Source organism: Dryas octopetala, chromosome 1 (genome assembly GCF_963921425.1).
Source record: "Dryas octopetala chromosome 1, drDryOcto1.1, whole genome shotgun sequence".
In the NCBI taxonomy this organism is placed as follows: Eukaryota; Viridiplantae; Streptophyta; class Magnoliopsida; order Rosales; family Rosaceae; genus Dryas; species Dryas octopetala.
This window is the reverse complement of record NC_141366.1, coordinates 32,793,609-32,811,769: the sequence shown is the minus strand read 5'-3', so window position 1 is coordinate 32,811,769 and position 18,161 is coordinate 32,793,609. Positions and strand designations below refer to the sequence as shown.

General features: G+C 36.9%; 1 long non-coding RNA gene across 1 annotated transcript; it reads right to left on the bottom strand.

The window, feature by feature from the left end:
- Positions 1-6,388: 6,388 nt before the first annotated feature.
- Positions 6,389-7,320, bottom strand: LOC147299889 (uncharacterized). Its single transcript, XR_015120252.1, has 3 exons — positions 6,942-7,320; positions 6,687-6,771; positions 6,389-6,403 (listed from the first exon to the last, which is right to left on the bottom strand). It is a non-coding gene; the product is annotated as an uncharacterized LOC147299889 (long non-coding RNA).
- Positions 7,321-18,161: the final 10,841 nt, after the last annotated feature.

Genomic DNA, 18,161 nt, shown 5'->3' with positions numbered 1-18,161 from the left:
GCTCGTGAGCTTCCTGCCATAGATGTTTCGGGAAGTCTTGATCCGTTTCTTGAAGCGAGAATTGGAAACTATAGAGGGATTGCAAAGTATATATTTTGAGAGATGTGTAGAGAGAGAGAAAAAAAAAATAGAGGAATAGAGGAGAGATGAAGAGAGATGTGTGAGGTGGGCAGCAGAGGGGAGTAGGGCTATCGCCGGATGTGGGTCTGGCTAGGTGGGGAGGAGGTGTTGATCATATGTTTTTTCATTTTTTTTTTCAGTTGTAAATTTTTATTTATTTGTATCTGTGTTTTCTATGTTTTCTAAATTCACTGAAAACATCATTAAATCTTTTTTGAATTTACACTGTAACTTAGAAATTCTATTTTGTGTTTTTCAAAAACTGTTTTCTCAATACGGCAACCAAACGTATTTTTGTCATTTTTTGAATTTGTAAAATGAAAAACTGTTTTGTAAAACGTTACCAAACGCACCCTTATCTTTTGGAGATCAATAGACCAGACCCTCCAGCGGTGGCTGGGTATATCAATAGACCAAACCCTCTAGCGATGACACAAAGAAGGAGACTGCGAGGCTCGCCACCATGAAGCTATGGAACACCGATGGAAAAGTCCCTCACTCTCGGAGAATGTGCGTGGCTCGCGTATGCCGGGCTTCGACAACTGCGCAGCTCGAGAATTGGGGAATAACATCTCGGAGTCATTCAAGTCCAATTGCATGTTGTCGCAGTCAGCCCACAGACGTGACCAGAAATAGACAAAGCCGTGACTGTAACGACCCGACCCAAATTTCACTGGAAATTTAAAATTTTTATTTTTAACTTTGACTTTACACGGCTTTAAAGGAAGTTAGTTTGTGGGACCTCGGAAAAATTTTCTAAATTTCTTTGGGAATTTTTAGACTTTAATTATTTTTATAAGAGACTTATTTGAATTTCAGAATTTTATTTAGAAGCGTATAAGACGTTGAGACGGTGGGAAGTTCAAATTTATTTTTAATAGCCTGTTTTATGTTTTCACCAAAAATTGAATCTGACGGAAATTGGATTTTTCTTTTTAAACATTTTAAATTTTGTAATTTATAAAAGTTTGACCCAAATGTTGACTATCATATTTAATTGGTTTTCGATCTCAGTTTTGGGCTTGTTGGAAAGGTCTCAAGTCCACAAATTCGTAGACACGAAGCATGCGTAAATCGGATTTACGGTTTGAGTTTTACGGACGTTCAGAGAGGGGCAATTTTGTAAAATTGCATGAAATGGTTTTAAATACCCAAAATTTTTTTTTCTCTCATTCTCTCTCCTCTCTCCCGCGTGTCTCGCCTTCTCACCTCGCCATGCTTGCCACCGGCCGTGGCTGGCGACGGGACCGGCCCAGATCTCCTCGCCGTCCCTCCCTCTCCCTTCCCTTGGCTTTCATTCAGCCCAGAAACCCCCCATACCCAAAACCCAGCTCAAGGCTGGTTTGGAGCTCCGGCGTTGACTCGCCATTTTCAGCGGCTTCGCTACCTAGCTCTAGCCCAGGTGTGTTCTTCTCGTCGAGCCGAGCATGGTGGTGTGCTTCGATGTCACCAACGAAGCCCCTCGACGGCGATTCTAAGCCAACAAGGGAAGTCGCCGATTCCGGCGAGATTTGGCCGTCGACTCAGTTACGAGAATTGATCCTCTAAGTATAGGCTATCTTTCCTCTAAGGTGTGTTTGTCCAATTCTGAGAAATTGAAAATTTGATTTTAGGGTTTTTGTCTTTTTAGAATTTCTTAAATTGGAGTTGAAATTGAGATATTTTTGTGCAATTGAAGGATCCTTTGTGCAATTAGGATTAATTAGAGTTGAATTTGGGTAATTTACAGGTCCTACCACCCTTGCCACCTCCAATTTCTGCCGCTCGTGGTGGCGGGTTGAATAGTTTTCGCGCCAATTAATCTCCCCGAGACTCCCCGAGGTTAATTCCAAAGTCTGTTGGGTTTTGGGTGAGTTTCCTGAAATTTTTGGGTGTAGTTTGGGGCCGGGCAGCCACCGTGTGTGGTGGTGGGCTGCTCGACTCGGCCGTTGAACAGCCAAATTGTGAAACCTGGTTTAAACTATTTAATTGTTGGTTGTCTGGTCTTAACAGGTACACGGGTTCAAGAAATCTTATTCTCGAATGCCGTCATGCTGCCGGATTGGAGATCCGAGCAAGGGCGCTTGAAGGGCAATTCTGTCTTTTCACAAGTTGCACTGTGAGTGAAACTTTTTCGATTATATTTTTGAGTACCATGGGTGAATTGTCTGTTTTACGTGATTGTTGTTTTATGTTAGTGGAGGCTAAGTGTAGAATTTGGATCATGAGAATGAATTGACGAGGATTTTGAGGCTAAGGGATTAATTTGGAATTTTAGAGATGCTCTGAGAATAATTGCTGAATTATAGAAGAAATGTCTATTATCGAGGTTATTGATTGACGATTAGGCAATCGTTCGGCCAGAATGATTAGATTAATTTTTGAGGAAGATGTTGAGTCTTGATGTTGGTTTGAGTGATGTTGATCGGATTGGAAATTTATGGAAAACAAAAACTTAGATCTCATTCAATTAAGAGGGCGTATCGATCATTTTATCTCCTTACTTGGAATTCGTTTAATAAATTTCCCAAATTATGAAACTGGGCGTGTTTTTTTTTTTTTATACTAGGTCGACTGTGCTTCACCTTTCAACTATTCTAGCACTACTAGGAAATACCCCATTAGATATCAGTGGAACACTGATGTCTATTAGGTTTGCCACCGATAAGGGCAGACGTGATATCTAATGTACCCTATTGTCAATATCAGTTTTGGGCCGATGTCTATATCAAATTAGACATCCTATTTGTTAAATATCCGATATTGTTAATAAATAATATATATCGATTTTTCAAATCTTCGCTATCTAAATAAACGGATTCCGATATGTAATATACTTTAAATATCATTATTTTTTCAAGAACTGACATTAAAAGGTATATTAAATATCTGTTTGGTCTATTTTTCGATATTATAAACTCATCAAAAGCTATATTTGATAGGTTGTTACATCACTTTTTTTATCAAAGCGATATATAATATTTTTAACACATCGAATTTGTAACTAAAACCAATATATATGTACACATTAGATATCTGTTTGTTCGTTGTTTTAGATATTATAAGCCTTTTAAACATCAGGTTTGAGTTACAATATGATATAAAAATAACATTAGATATCGGTATTATTTGTTATTTCGATGTATATACCTGTATAAATATCAGATTTAATAGACATTAGATATCAGTGTTTAACTGATATTGTAAATGTTTTTTAATTAAAAAATAAAATAAAATGGGTTGTTAGATATTACTTTTTCCTGCCAAATATTTGATATAAAAGTTCCAACATGCAACATCTAATTTGTGCAATTTAAATGCTTCCATAAATTTCATCCAACATTCTCATACATTTCCAACATCCAATTTCAACCCATATTCAAGTTAACAAAAATGAATTACAAATCTCTCTACAAGTAGAGATAACCATAATCCATATATAACCCCCTAAGCAACTTCAAAAATCTACACAAAATATAAGGCATGGCTAGTTCTAAATTATGCACACTAGCTAGCTAGTTCTAAATTTTGCCTTTTCCTTTACAAAAGATTGGAATGGCAGCACTAATACCATATCCACAGAATGTATGTCAAAACAACATACCAATATGTCTAAAAATAATTATCGGTGACACAATCTCCCCATTCAACTCAAACTTCATCAATCTGGGCTTGGGTGTAACCAGTCCGCTTGTTCTCCGTCTTAGACCACTGAAAACATTAAAGACAAGTGCATGATCAGCCACCAAAAGATATGCAATTATATATTCAAACTATAAAGCTATGCTCTTGTTGCAATCCCAAAACCTATACACGGCAGAGTACAAATAATATAAGGCTAGCTGCACGCTATCACAGCCACCGAGACATACAATTATTCAAATAAAGAAGGCAGCTGATAGCAATCCCAAAATCCAAAAGGAAGAGTTGCATGTGATGGTCCAGCAACAAGCTTTAAAGTTCAATTTATCAGATTTACAACAACCAAAACCATATCCTAGTTTCCTATCTACATACATGAACTATCCTATGAGGGTACACTTAAACAATGGCATTAGCTACACCTGGAATCCTTTAGCACACTCCTTCCCAAATGGACACATGATGACAAATCCTAAACAAACAGGCAACACCCAATGAATTAAAATTAGAGACACTAGGAAAGGGTGGACAGTTAGGTGAAATATGAAACATTTTTAAAATAGCAGCTGGGCATCCATTGGTTCATAGAGTGTTTTCTTATGGAGATGCAGTTTAGTAGTTGGCAAATGAAAAAATAAAGTCAGGCACCAAGACATAACTACATGAAGGCAGTGAATTCATAAAACAAGCACAAATTCATTATAGTTGGAATTGAGAGGTAAAACAATTAGCAAAAAGGTGAGACAAGAATTACGTATAACAAATTAACAATTAACTTTCTGGTATTGCAAAATAGCAACTATCAAATAATTAGGCCTCATATAATATATTTGAATTTCCATAAGCATAGCAGATAATTACTACACAATCTAATACTTGCTTGAAACAAATTTTTTCATCACCAAATATATTTTGACAGGGTATGTAACTCTTAAGTTAACTATTCACCCAACAGAGAGAAAAAATCAAATTCAAAACATGAGAAAAGGACCTACATTGGCTAGGCACATTAGTTCAGTAACAAATATTGAATTTGAAATTTCTTCCAGAAAGAGATTTGATCCACATCATTGCAAAAGCCATACACATTAACTAAACATATATTGGACAATCTTTTCAAACGTTTACTTCACACATTTTTGCTGTAACAGACAAACTCTGTTTGCTGTAACTAAAGTAGTTGATACTAAACAAACATTCAATTAGGGTAGATGAACATATCATAATTGCATCTATATCCACTCTAGGTAAGAAGGGACCACTGTACTGCAAACAATCAAATAACATATTTGCCCCAATCAATAGACCTCTGGACTGGTAACAGCTAGTGAACAATAAATCACCCAAAACAGGAACATGGTGGTTAATAGGCAACTTGATCAAATTAATCAAAGACTCTAGTCTAATTCAGCCAGTCATCAAAGCACCAACCTTCGAATTATAAGAGAACAAATTGAACTACTTCCAACAATCAACCAGTACTAGAGATTTACACACCAAATCAAGAAATTTATTGAACTAGCACCAAACCCAGAAGAAGAGAGAATTTCAAAAAGATACAAAAATCAGAAGTATGCTGAGATCAACCTACAGGGTTCAAGAGGCCAGCTGCATATTCCCGGCAATGAACGTAAACTCCAGCACTGACGTACGCATAAACTGAGGTAGATGCATAAGATTTCATAGTTAGTTATTTCAAAATGGCATGTATCATAATTAATTTGTTTTAGCAAGTCTAAACTTGTTGCATGCCTACAATACCATATGGCTAATAGACCAAATGATAAAGTACCTGTGGTCCCATAAGATACCAGATCCCTGATAAGCTCTGTGAACTGATCCAAAGGAATCGCAACAAATATGTTAAAATTCTCATCTAACCATTTTGAACACATTTTATAACAAACAATACAGAAATCAATGATATGCAGACAGTGACACAAACCATTAAGACGCAATGGCTTGTGTGCACCTTGAAACAGAGCTTAGAATGGCTTTTATAACGATCGTTATACAGGAGTAAATTGCTTGTGTGCACCTTATACAAGAGTAAATTGCTTGTGATCATTATAAAAGCCATTAAGACACAAACCATGGTCAGAGGAATGTCTTCAATAAGACGCAAGCGCTTCGATAGAATGTCGAATGCCCCAAGCAAACTCCGAGAAGATGATATAGGATCTGAAGCAATTACAATGTTGTTTCCATAAAGCGATGTATAAAACTAAGGAGGCATAGAAATTACATAAATTTTCTTTTTACAAGAAAATTAACAGTAATAAATGGCTCTAGTTACCTCCAGCACCATAGAGCAAAGAGAAATCAAGTTGATCCGAGATGTGCATGATATTCTCTTTTGATAGAGAAAGATGCCGCAGAAGCACATGCTCAGAAATCCTTTTTAAAATGAGATGTCTTTTCCATTGCTCACCTTCCCAAACTAAGGAATTGTGCAAACAGTTTCATCATTTTAGTCATCTTGACAATTTTTAGCAAGACTAAGGAATGTTAGATCATATTGAATACAACTAAGATCAATTAAGTAAAAAAAAAAAAAAAAAAAAGCCAAAACAAATGCCTAACCTGTGCTTTCTGCAATTTTACCATCTTTAAATCTCCTGAGCTCTGCCTTCTCCTCCCAAAACTTGCGGAATTTGAGAGCCTAGTGAGAGAACATGAGTAAAATCATTACATTCATAAAAAGAAATAATAGACTTATAATTCCAAATAGGTACTCATATACCTCCTCTTTATTATCAGCATCTGGACCAATATCAACAACCCTAAAAGCTTTATCTAAAGAGCTAACTGAAATTCCAATAAGCAATGGCTCTGCATTGAGTGTTGACAAGCCTTGGAGTCACAAACCAAATTTAAACAAGCTGATCTGATACATAAACGTATCTTTGACATGATATGCTAAAGTTAAATACTTGATGCCATACCTTTTCTATGATGCATTCAGATAACAGAGAGCATGTGAGAGCTCAGAAAGGGAAAGATAGCAGAGAAAGAGAGAGCCGAAACCACCTGCAACCAAAAAATAAATAAAATTTTTCAGAAACTAATAGTAGAGAAAATTTGTCTAAATTCAACCAAAATTCTCAAAAATAATAGAGAAAATAAGGCTTCCGAAGGAAGAGTATAGCAAGCAAACAAGGTGAATAAAAAACACAAAAAGCAAGAGCGAGAGAGAGTACCTGAGAGAGCTCTCGGAGAACAGAGTCGGAGTTGGATGGGTGTTACACAAAAAGCTAGACGATGGATACTAGGCGGTGGGTGTTGGACGATGGGTGATAGATCTCGTCGTTGATCATTGGTCCCGAGGTCTCGTCGTTCCCTTCCATCGGAGAGAGAAAGTGAAACCCTAGAATTTGGGGGTTTTACAATTTTGGATGAGTGAATCGTGTTTAGGAGGAAGAGAAAAGAGAGAGACATAGAGATAGAGAGATCGAAGGAGAGTTTGGTCGATCTGAGTTTGGTCTCAGTGAGCGAGGGTGAGAGAGAAGGAGCTGAGTTTGGTCTGATGGAGTCTGAGTGAATGTGTCTGCGAGTGAAGAGTTGTCAAGCCTTTGGGAATTTTTGAAAAGCAGGATCGATGAGGTAGAGACCTCATGGATTCTGGTCTGGGGGAATTTAAAGCAAAATCACAGCAACGGCGAGGGCTGTGGGTGTGTGTGAGAGAGAGAGAGAGAGAGAGAGAGCTCGGGGTGAGAGGAAGTGTTTGAGAGGGGGGAGTATCGGGTCTAACTTAAGTCAAAACATTTAAGTTGTCAAAAAAATTTGTATATTTGATTTTAGCTGAAACAATTAATATCAGTTCATGGTTTAGATATCGGTTATCATAGAATTTTAATTTCTACCCAAAAATTTAGATATCGAATTTGCAAACTTGACGATATATAAATGTGTTTAGACATCATTTTTAGAAAACTAAAAATCCAACTGATATAAAAAACTTTGACAATATCGATTTTTTTAAAACCGATATATTTTTAGTGATATCTAATGGGGTATTTTCTAGTAGTGTAGTGGCAAACAAGTGAAGGATCGTGAGTAGGAATCAATTCTGGAAAGATTCGGCACAGCTCGGTATAAATTGTGAGTGGACCTTGATATTTTATTATTGAATTATGTTTTACCATGTCATTTCGGTCTCTTTGATTTAATTTGAAATCGATTTGAGTTTTAAATCTTAAGTTTGCTTAAATAACCATTCGTATAGTTCGATTTCCCTTATCTTGGAATTTATATTTTAGATGATTAAGATATCTTTCAACAAGCTTTTGGATGTGATTCATATCGAAGAATTCTTTATTTTAAAAGGGGTCTTTAATTGTTACTTAATTTATTAAAAGATCACATTTTAACTTGGATGTTCATCTATCTGAATGTTTTTGTTTGGTTTGAGACGTTGTGATTCTAAGGAAAAGCACCTTTTGATAAGTTGGATTGTTAAGAAGAGTTTTGGAATGAATTGAAAAATGTTTAACCATTTATCTCAAAAGTAAGTAGAGATTTAAAGATTATTTAACAACTGCTGTGAAAATGCAAGTACTGATCGGACGAGCCTGCCTGTGCAAAATGCACGGGATTGTGGCCAGGATACAAGCCTGCTCGTGTAGAGTGACCTCTCCGTACGAGATTGTGGTCAGGATATGAGCATGCTTATGCGGAGTGACCTCTCCGTACGAGATTGTGGCCAGCATACGAGCCTGTATGAGATTGTGGCCAAGATACAAGCCTGCTCGTGCGGAGTGATCTCTCCGTACGAGATTGTGGCCAGGATATGAGCCTACTCATACAGAGTAACCTCTATGTACGGGATTGTGGCCGGATTTAAGCCTGCCCGAGCCCAGGATTGTGGCCAGAACATTGTCTACAGTATGGGTACGAGTATAACGTAGTTTCGTTATTCTTCCAAGGAATTCTAATACAAAGGTTTAAACGAGAAGTTCTTTTTATGCTTTATCTTGATTCTTGATTCTTGATTCTTGGACTTCTAGTTTTGCATGATATTTTTATTTAGAAAGTTCTCAATGAATGATAGCATATCCTGTATTATTCATGTATCTTATGTTAAATGGTTTTATGATGCTTTAGAAGGATTGCGAAATTGTTTTAAAACTGGGAGATTTTTTTTTTAAGAAAATGAGTTTAAAATAAACGAGCAGTTTTACAAATGGTTTTCAAGGGGTTTGTTTTAAAGTTTATTTTTGTCCACTCACAGAGATTATTCTCATGTTTTATTTTTCTTATTTTTTCCCCCTAGGTTTTAGAGATTGCTGAGGTCGGACCGCACCACGTCGAGGCATCAGTTTTTCCTATCAGTCGTTCGTCGACATCGTTGTGGAGATTGCGGGCCTAACATCCGGTGGGTGTTGGACTCCACAAGGTTACTTCGGGTTCCAGGGTGGAATCTGGTGACGGTCCTGTCAGTGACAGTGGCAGGGAGAACCGCGGCAGTGCACTTTTGTGATTTTTGGCTATTACCTTTGTCGTGTCATGAAAGAGGGATGATCTGTTTGTTTGTTTTTGTTTGTTGTGACTTGTGACTGAGAGAACTTTTTCTTTTTCTTTAGCAGCAAGAGGTTGAGACGAGGCTAATCCTCGGAAGATGCACGGTTTCATGAATAAATTTATGGGTTCTTCCTTATTGAACAAAAATAAGGATGATTAGAAAAACATGGAATCGATCAGCCTCAACCAAATAGAGATCAATGGGCAATCAAATTCGATTCCCACAGACGACGCCAAATGTTGATGCACAAATTTCGTGAAGCCATCAACGACAATAATCAAAACATAAAACGACAATCACACAAGCGAACACAAGGATGTATAGTGGTTCACCTGATCCCAATTAGATCCAGGCTACGTCCACTTGGTTGTGATTAAGGTTTCACTATAAATAATTGGAGAGTAAAGAAAAATATTAGAACCCTAGAGGAGGTGTTATGAATCTCCTCTTTACTAAAGAGGTGGAGGGCCTTATATATAATAGATGATAAGATCTTCACCTTTACAAATACCTTAATGGGCTATAACATATCTAAAGCCTAAATTTGATACAAACAATAAGGCTCTATACAGTCTAAGGCCTAATATTTTATAGGGCTCAACATGGCACAAAATGGGTATCAACATATAGCTAGCTTATTTGTGTGTGTTTATTATAGGATGAACCCAAAGGAGATTGACAATGATGATTAAGTTATAGACCTAGTGTATAGAGTCTCAGGTCCTGGGTGCTGGGTCCCAAGTCTTGGGTTCGGGATCTCGAGCCCTAGTTCTCGGATCTTGGGTCTCAAGGGTCGGGTATTGAGTATTGGGTTCAAACTCTAAGTCTAAATCATAATACAAACAACTTATTGAAAAAAAAAATTATTTAAAAAATATATATCAACCAAACAAGTGTTCAAATTTTAAAAATTGGATTTAAAATCTCACATTTTTAAAATGGATCTACGTTTTTGAATTTTTTGTTTTTGAATTGGATACTAAACGGGGCCTAATTTTTCACTTAGGTTCATATTGGTCCACAACAATGCCCCCACGTGCGCAGCACATGACTAAAATAAATGGTCATTTGTGCTAATTTGACGGTATGGACCACAATGGAACACGTCACAAAGTTAGCGGACCAATAAGAAACAAAAAATAGAACGTGGACCAATATGAGACTAAGTGAAGAATTAGTGGACCAATGGTGCAATTTCCTCTTCCACTTAATTATTAAAAGAAGAATTAAAAAAATATGAAACCCATATTCCCTAATTCCCCCGCCATTGGACCTATCAATGAATCAAATGTGCAACAGATTAGCCGCCAATAGTCCGATAGATTCTTAATAACTAAATTCATATCCGATCTATTTGATTACAGATTGAGTTAATTTTCTTATCGAATTAGATATTCGATAATCTAATTCAAAAATATTTAATTCATATTAAGTAATTTAATGTATAAAAAATCAAATTACTTTACATATACATATAAAAAATAAGTTATATATTATATTGAATCGGATGGGATCTACTCGAATTCAAATTTGTAATGTTAATTTAATGGGTTATCAGATTCAGATTGTAATTAGATTATCATATTGAATCACCAAATCCATCTCTTATAATTACATCGAAATTCAAATTGGATTCGAATCAAAATTTGATCCATTGATGGTCTACCCTTCACCTGAGCCTCACACCCTACCACTTCATCCCTCGATCTAGCCTCACCACCACTAGTGATCTCCTCCCATTTATCTCTTGATCTCTTTCTTCAAATCAACAGTTGACGACATTCAATCTGTAGGCCAGCGACCTTGCTAGCCTCCCTTATGGCTTTGTAGGTTGTACAGTGAAGAGAGAGAAAGAAAAAGAAAAAGAGAGAGAGAGTGAGAGAGAGAGAGAGAGAGATAGACATATAGGGATAGCAAAAAAAATCGTAGGTTTGGGTACTCGCTGGTACCCGAACCAAACGAGGCAGGTATGGGGGGAAAATTTGGGTACGTGGTTGGATTTTGGGATTTTTTGAAAATCCCTGATCGAGTACGGGGCGTGGATGGTATTGCAATCCCCATCCTCGAACCCACCCCGAATTAAGTCTATATATTTACATTTTATTTGTATAATATTATTAATATAAAAAATATATATTATAACATTTTTATTTTATATTATTAATATATAAAATTTATATATAACTAGTTTTGGATTATCTTTTCCTTTAGCTATATTATGTGCCTTTAAAGTAAAATTCATTTCTTAAAAAGTTTTAAAAATAATAAATTTATTTGTTAAAACATTTCTTTTAAAATAAATTTTTTTAACTAATAGGGTAGATTCAGGGATGAGGATCTCATTCTCCGCGGGTACGGGGAATTCATGTATTGAACAATATAGGGATTGTGCGGATATGAAGGCCAAAAAAAATTTGATTATGTGTGAAGGTAACATATTCATCCCTGCCTATCCCTATTTCCACTCCTAATGATAGAGAAAGGGGGTGAGAGGGAAATAAAGGATAAAGGAAGTGGTTGCCGACGAGGTGGCTAAAAGAAGGGCGGGAATGGTGGAGGGTGGGGCTCGGGTGAGAGGGAGAAGGAGAAGGGTTTCAAACTTTTTTCATTGCTTTTTATTATTTATAACTTTTTTAACTATTTAAGGGTAAAAGAGAAATATTTGGATCAAAAGTTTTTTGTGGAGTGCTGATATTTGCACAACATTTTTTTTCTTTTTGCACACTCTTGTCTTACTTTTTCTCACTTCACACCACACACTTCTCCCACAATTGAATTTTCTCATACACACACCCCTCCCAATTACCATAATATCCTTATTTTATCCATTTCACAAAATTTCTCACCACAACACACCTCATCAACTCAGACAAAAAAAAAAACACACCCAGCCCCTCCCCTTCCCTCCCCCTTCACCCGACCCACCCATCCTCTCTCTCTCTCTCTCTCTCTCTCTCTCTCTCTCTCTATATATATATATATATCATTCCTTCTCTTCTCCGAACATCCACCTTGAAAAATTAAAGTTGTAGTTAGTTCGACAGACCAATGTTGAAATTGGTTGTTTCATTCGACAGGTACCCGTCGAACAATCATGTTTTATTCGGCGGATACCTATCGAACGAAACTAACATTTTTGGCGGTCATCCGCTGAACCTGCAGTTTTTTTTTTTGTAAAATATTTTGGGGGCTCGCTAAAGGAGAGCGGTGTGGGGGACGGAGGTTGGGTTTCGGGGAGAGAGAAAGAGGAAGGGCTGGGGTTGGGTTTTAGGGAAAGATAAAGAGGAGGGGATGGGGGTTTCAGTGGGAAGAGGGGAGATTGAGGGAGGCGGTGGGGAGGTCATCAGTCTTGAAGCCAGACAGAGACAGGGAAAGGGAGATGAGAGAGGGAAGGAGAAAGAGAGAGAGAGAGAGAGAGAGAGAGAGAGAGAGAGAGAGAGAGAGAGAGAGAGAGAGAGAGAGAGAGAGAGAGAGAGGGGAGCGGTCCGAGGCGGTCGCCGGTCTTAACGGGGCAAGGCTGGGGTGGTCGCCGGGGTGGTTCCTGTTAAGCTTGGGTCTGGGGTGTGGAGGTGCTGTGATGGGGAGAAATAGGGAATTAGAGATAGAAGGATGAGGGTTTTGGGTGTTTTTTGTCATTTCACAAATTAAGTTTTTGGGGTGTGCAAAAAGAAAAAATAGAGTGTGCAAATAGCAGTACTCTTTTATGTAGGGTGTGAAAAGAGAAAAATGAGGTTTTTTTAGAATTTTTCGACCAACCATGAGGAGCAGGACTGCATGAATGTCCTAGAAGCGTGCTCCACTCATAACTATTAAGCTCATCTAGTAATAGAGTTTTTTATTCATATAAAATGTCTTAACAAGCAACTCAAATTTTTATGGGCCAGCCTATGGACTAATGAGGGGCACAAGGCAAATCACGAAAAATGGAACCTTCATGTACTTTTTTTTTTTTTTTCCTTTAAAGAAAATTATAAAAGTTGATCAACACTTCTTCTATCAAAGTGAAAAGTCAAAATGTAATTGTTGGGATAGCCCAATTGAAATAACAGTATAATTTTTTCTTCACCCAAGTTCGATCCCCTTTCTCCCTAATAAAAAACAAAGAGTTCTTTATTAATAAGGCACAACATACAATTTTTTTTAGTCATAAACTCAAACTTCTAATCTATTTATTTTTAAGCTACAAAATATATCTCTAAGCCACAATTCAAAAAAAAAATCAAGTATGGAGCATTCAATACTATTCAAACTCAAGTATAACCAAATAAGGTATTCAATCATACCCAAGCTTTAGTTTAATTTTTTTGAATTCTTTTGAGAGTTTAAGGTTTATGGTTTAGTCTTTAGAATTTAAGGCTAAATCCTTAAAACCCTAAATATGAAGTCATAAAATCTAAATGCTATAGCTTAAACCTTAAAACAATACTACATCATTAAAAAAAAAGTATAATTCTACAAAATTATAAAGTGTAACTCTACAAGAGTTACATTCTGCATCACAATAAAATAAAGTGTAACTCTTTACATACTGAATTATAACAAAATAAAGTTCAACTCTCTAATGGTGCGTTTGGATGAAGTAGTTTGAAATTACTAAGAAATTCACAAATGACGGAATTTAAAACGATGTGATTTAAAATTCTAGAATATGTAGATTCTCTTGTTTGGATAACATGTAAACATAATAGAGTTTAAATACAGAATTTATGGTAGTTTTAATTTTTGATGCATCAATTCAAAAGAGTGATGGTGATGGTGGCAACAATAAAAATGATGTTTATGGTGAGTTGACCATATTGGTAGGGGTGATGGCCCACAAGCGGTGGGAGAATTGGTGGTGGCTAAAATTGGGGTGTTGGCGGTGGCGGTGGCGGTGGCGGTGGTGGTGGTGGTGTCAGCAATGGCGGTGATGGTGGTGGCGGCGGTGACGGTGATGGTGGTGGTGGTGGTGGTGGTGACGGTGATGGTGATGGTGATGGTGGTGGTGGCGGCGACGGTGGTGCGCGGTCTAGGTGTTGGTGGTGGTGGTGGCGGCAGCGGCAGCGGGGGTGGTGGCGGGGGTGGCGGTGATGGTGGTGGCGGTGGTGGTGGTGGTGGTGGTGGCGGCGGTGACGATGATGGCGGTGGTGGTGGTGGTGGTGGCGGCGGCGGTGACGGTGATGGCGGTGGTGGTGGTGACGGTGATGGTGATGGTGGTGGTGGCGGCGACGGTGGTGCGCGGTCTAGGTGTTGGTGGTGGTGGTGGTGGTGGTGGTGGCGGCAGCGGCAGCGGGGGTGGTGGCGGGGGTGGTGGTGTTAGTGGTGGTGACGTTGGCGGTAGTGGTGGTAGTGTCGATATGGTCGACACGTCTTATTTTTCTTTTGTAAAAATTGAAATTTTGAAAATGACACCAATTTAGATGGAATTTACAGGCTTCAAATCCCAAGTTTTTTTCCACCTAGAATTTACAAAATTCTGTATTGATTGACCCAAACAAGGAAATTAGAGCATGTAATTTCTTAAATGCTGAGTTTTGTTTAAATTCCGAGTTTTTTTCCTCCATCCAAACACACCATAAGGGTTACATACAGCGTCAGAAAAAAGTTTAATTTTAAACCACTTCTTATGACTTAAAAATAAATAGATCTTTTACATGAGTGTATGAGTGAAACTTACAATTTTTTGTGACTTTTTGCTAAATTACTTTAAAAAAAATTAAAAAGCAAAATAACACAAGCAATAAGAGAATGAGTCCAAAGATGTGTGGTTATGAAGAAGTGTCCAAGATTTGCCGCATTTGTGAATGCATCTGCCACAAAATAAAAAGAAATATTACTAAACTAGTACATTGGTGAATTATTATAGAGCTCAAACTTGAGTGCATGGGATTCTATAGTCATTTCAATTGGACTATCCCATAAACTACGCACTAAACCAACTAGCGGCAGCTAAAATTAACATCTGGATAAACCTTAAGTTTTGGTGTTAATTAAGGTGATGAATGACATAGTAGGGGTAGGCACAAGTTTGGTGGGTCGGGTTAGGACTCAACCCGCTGGCCGCTCCGAGGGGGTCGGTTTGGGGTGCTACCGACCCGTAAATGCCCAAATTTTTTCGGTTCGCTCGGTTTCGGTTTGAGGTCGGTGAATGGATGTTGAGATCAAAGAGAGGAAATGAGAGTTGGAAAGAGGAAGCTAAGTCACCGATCTGCGAGAAGGAGAGATGTGCACACGATGCCGATCGACGATGAATCGAGGGAGAATTGGCAATCAGAGAGAAGAATAGAGAGAGGAGAGGGCTAGAGAAAGGACCAAAGAGAGTTTAAGAGAGGCGACGGCGGTGGTGCAATGGTGGGCTGTGATCACCACCTTGAAGGTGGTGCGACGATGGCCTACCCAACTTGGAAGTGGAGAAGATGACTTTGAGGACTGAGGATAGGAGAAAAATCGAGAGGGAGAGGCTAGGTTGTTAGGAAAAAAATTTGATATATATATATATTAATATTATTATATAAATAATTCTATATTTATAATATATAAAATTAATTGGGCGGGTCGAGTTGTTGTTGGGCGGTAAAAAGCCCAAACCGGCCAAAAGCTACCTAATACATGTCGGGCCCAACTTAGAATCTCTTGCTGACGTGAGTCCAAACCGAGCCAACCTACAACAGTTTGGGCCATCGATTTTGCAGGCCAATCAGTTTTGTGCCAAGGCGTATGACGTGGTAGAATCTTTACAAAATTTATTGATTGCATATGGCAATAATAAAAACAGTAGTGCTAGATATACCACATTTTTATACCATAATTTTATACCACCTTATGTGGCAACTTACATGGCATTCATACATTGGATACTAAAAAATAAAAATAAAAACCCAAAATGAAAAAGAAAAACTCTGTCCAATAAAGTAATGACACGTGAGATGGTATAAGAATGTGGTATAAGAAATGTGGTAAGTATAGCATTATTCTAATAAAAATATCTAAGAAAATGTCTTGTCTCATACAGTCATACTCTCATAGAAAATTTTAAATCAAATTTGCTTTAATTACTTTAATGTTTTATTAGAGATAATAGATTGAAATCCAACGTTGGATGCTTGTCTTTGAAGTGGTCTTTCTAATATAGGAATATCAAATCCAACATTAATCTTTCAAAAGAAATGGAAAAAGAAGAATTAATTGTGAAGAGTGGGATCATGATTCTCTGCAGTCAAGTTATGTACCTTTAGGAAAATCTAAACCATTTATTTAATCTAATGGATCAAATAACTTCATATTTATTTTTGGATAAAAACTCATTTACTTTGCACAGTAAATCCCTAATTCCACCTTCTCCTCTTTCTCTCTCCTCCCACGTTATTACCCATCTCCACCGTCATCTCCCCCTTTTAAAATTTTTGATATAAAATAATAATTTCTGCTGAGTTGGCCTTATTAAGATCCTTAGATTAATTAATTGGTAAATGCAGTGAACTGCAGGGATGCTATAGGCTAGAGGTTATTCCAATATGGCGGCTGTAGTTAAATTGAAGTCTTCGATGTGCTTGATTTTGATTACATTAGCCCATCACTACCATGTGCAATTCGGGCAACTTATTTTAATGGGTATTTTCTTACTTCAATGTTGATGGCTGACTTATTTACTTAGATGCTCTCTCCTACTTCTCTGTTGCCTCACATTAACATACTCTCAGCATAATGAGCCGTCCGATATAGTCAAATCTCATTACTCGATCCAAGTATTTGATCTGAATGGTCAAAATAGAAAAATAGAGAGCTTTTGAAGTATGGTTGGTTGCATCGGATCAGAGTTCTCAAAAGGAAGTTCATGGGAGTTGGGGGCATATTCGATTGAATTGGGTCAACACTTGACACCCCAACACCCTGGCTCGTGTGAATACTACTGGTAGCTTGCTGGCTTGAGTTGGTGGCGGGTGTGGCCTTGTGGGCACTATCACGACTTAAAATTTTCGAGGCAACTTGATTACGTATATGGTATGACTGCCGATGTATTCGTATGTGTTATAGAACACTTTTGTACTCACTATTGTAAATGTGAGGTGACTCTTTTTATTACACAAATATTGATATTTTGATAAAAAATAAATTTGAGAAAATTAATTAAGGAGAGATTAATGTTAATTAACTGAGGAGAGAAATGCGACAAACCAATTCTCATGGGTTAGAAAATAAATAACAGACTATTAAATTTAAGGTCCATTGATTTTAGGTACCAAATTATAATATTTTTTCATTTCAACTACTAAAACATTTATGTCATTTCACTTTAGTTACTAAATTTCAGTTTAGGTACCAACTTTAAAAAACATGGTTATATCGAACTGTGACTGTCTAACAATCATAACTTTTTTATTGATTTGTTGTTTTTTCAATATTTGCAAGGCTTAAACTTTAATGTTTAGTCTTTGGGTTATAGGACTTCATCCCCCAAACCTAAATCAAAATTATGAAACCCTTAAAAATTTTGATTTTTTATAAATTTTAAATAGTCACAACTGTGACTGTTCGATAATTACAACTGTAACTGTTCGACAGTCACAACTGTATAACAAACTGATTTGTGACCTAATCCAAAATGTTTTACTCTAAGTTAGTACCTAAACTAAAAAAAATTAGTGTCTTGCTGCTTTACTAAAAAACTATTGATATTTGATATTTAATCTTATTTTTCTATTAAATTTAAGCCGAAACAATTTCTAACTATTTGAATATGAAGATAATTTAAAAATTATTATGTTTTATTATATAGATTTATTTTTAAAAAATTTTAAATTTTATTTAAAATAAGAATACATATCATTATATTATTATACGTGGAATGGTACTGAAAAATCTCTTCTACAAGACTGTCTATGAGTCTATTAATACTATGACAAAAGCAGTAAATTAAGCA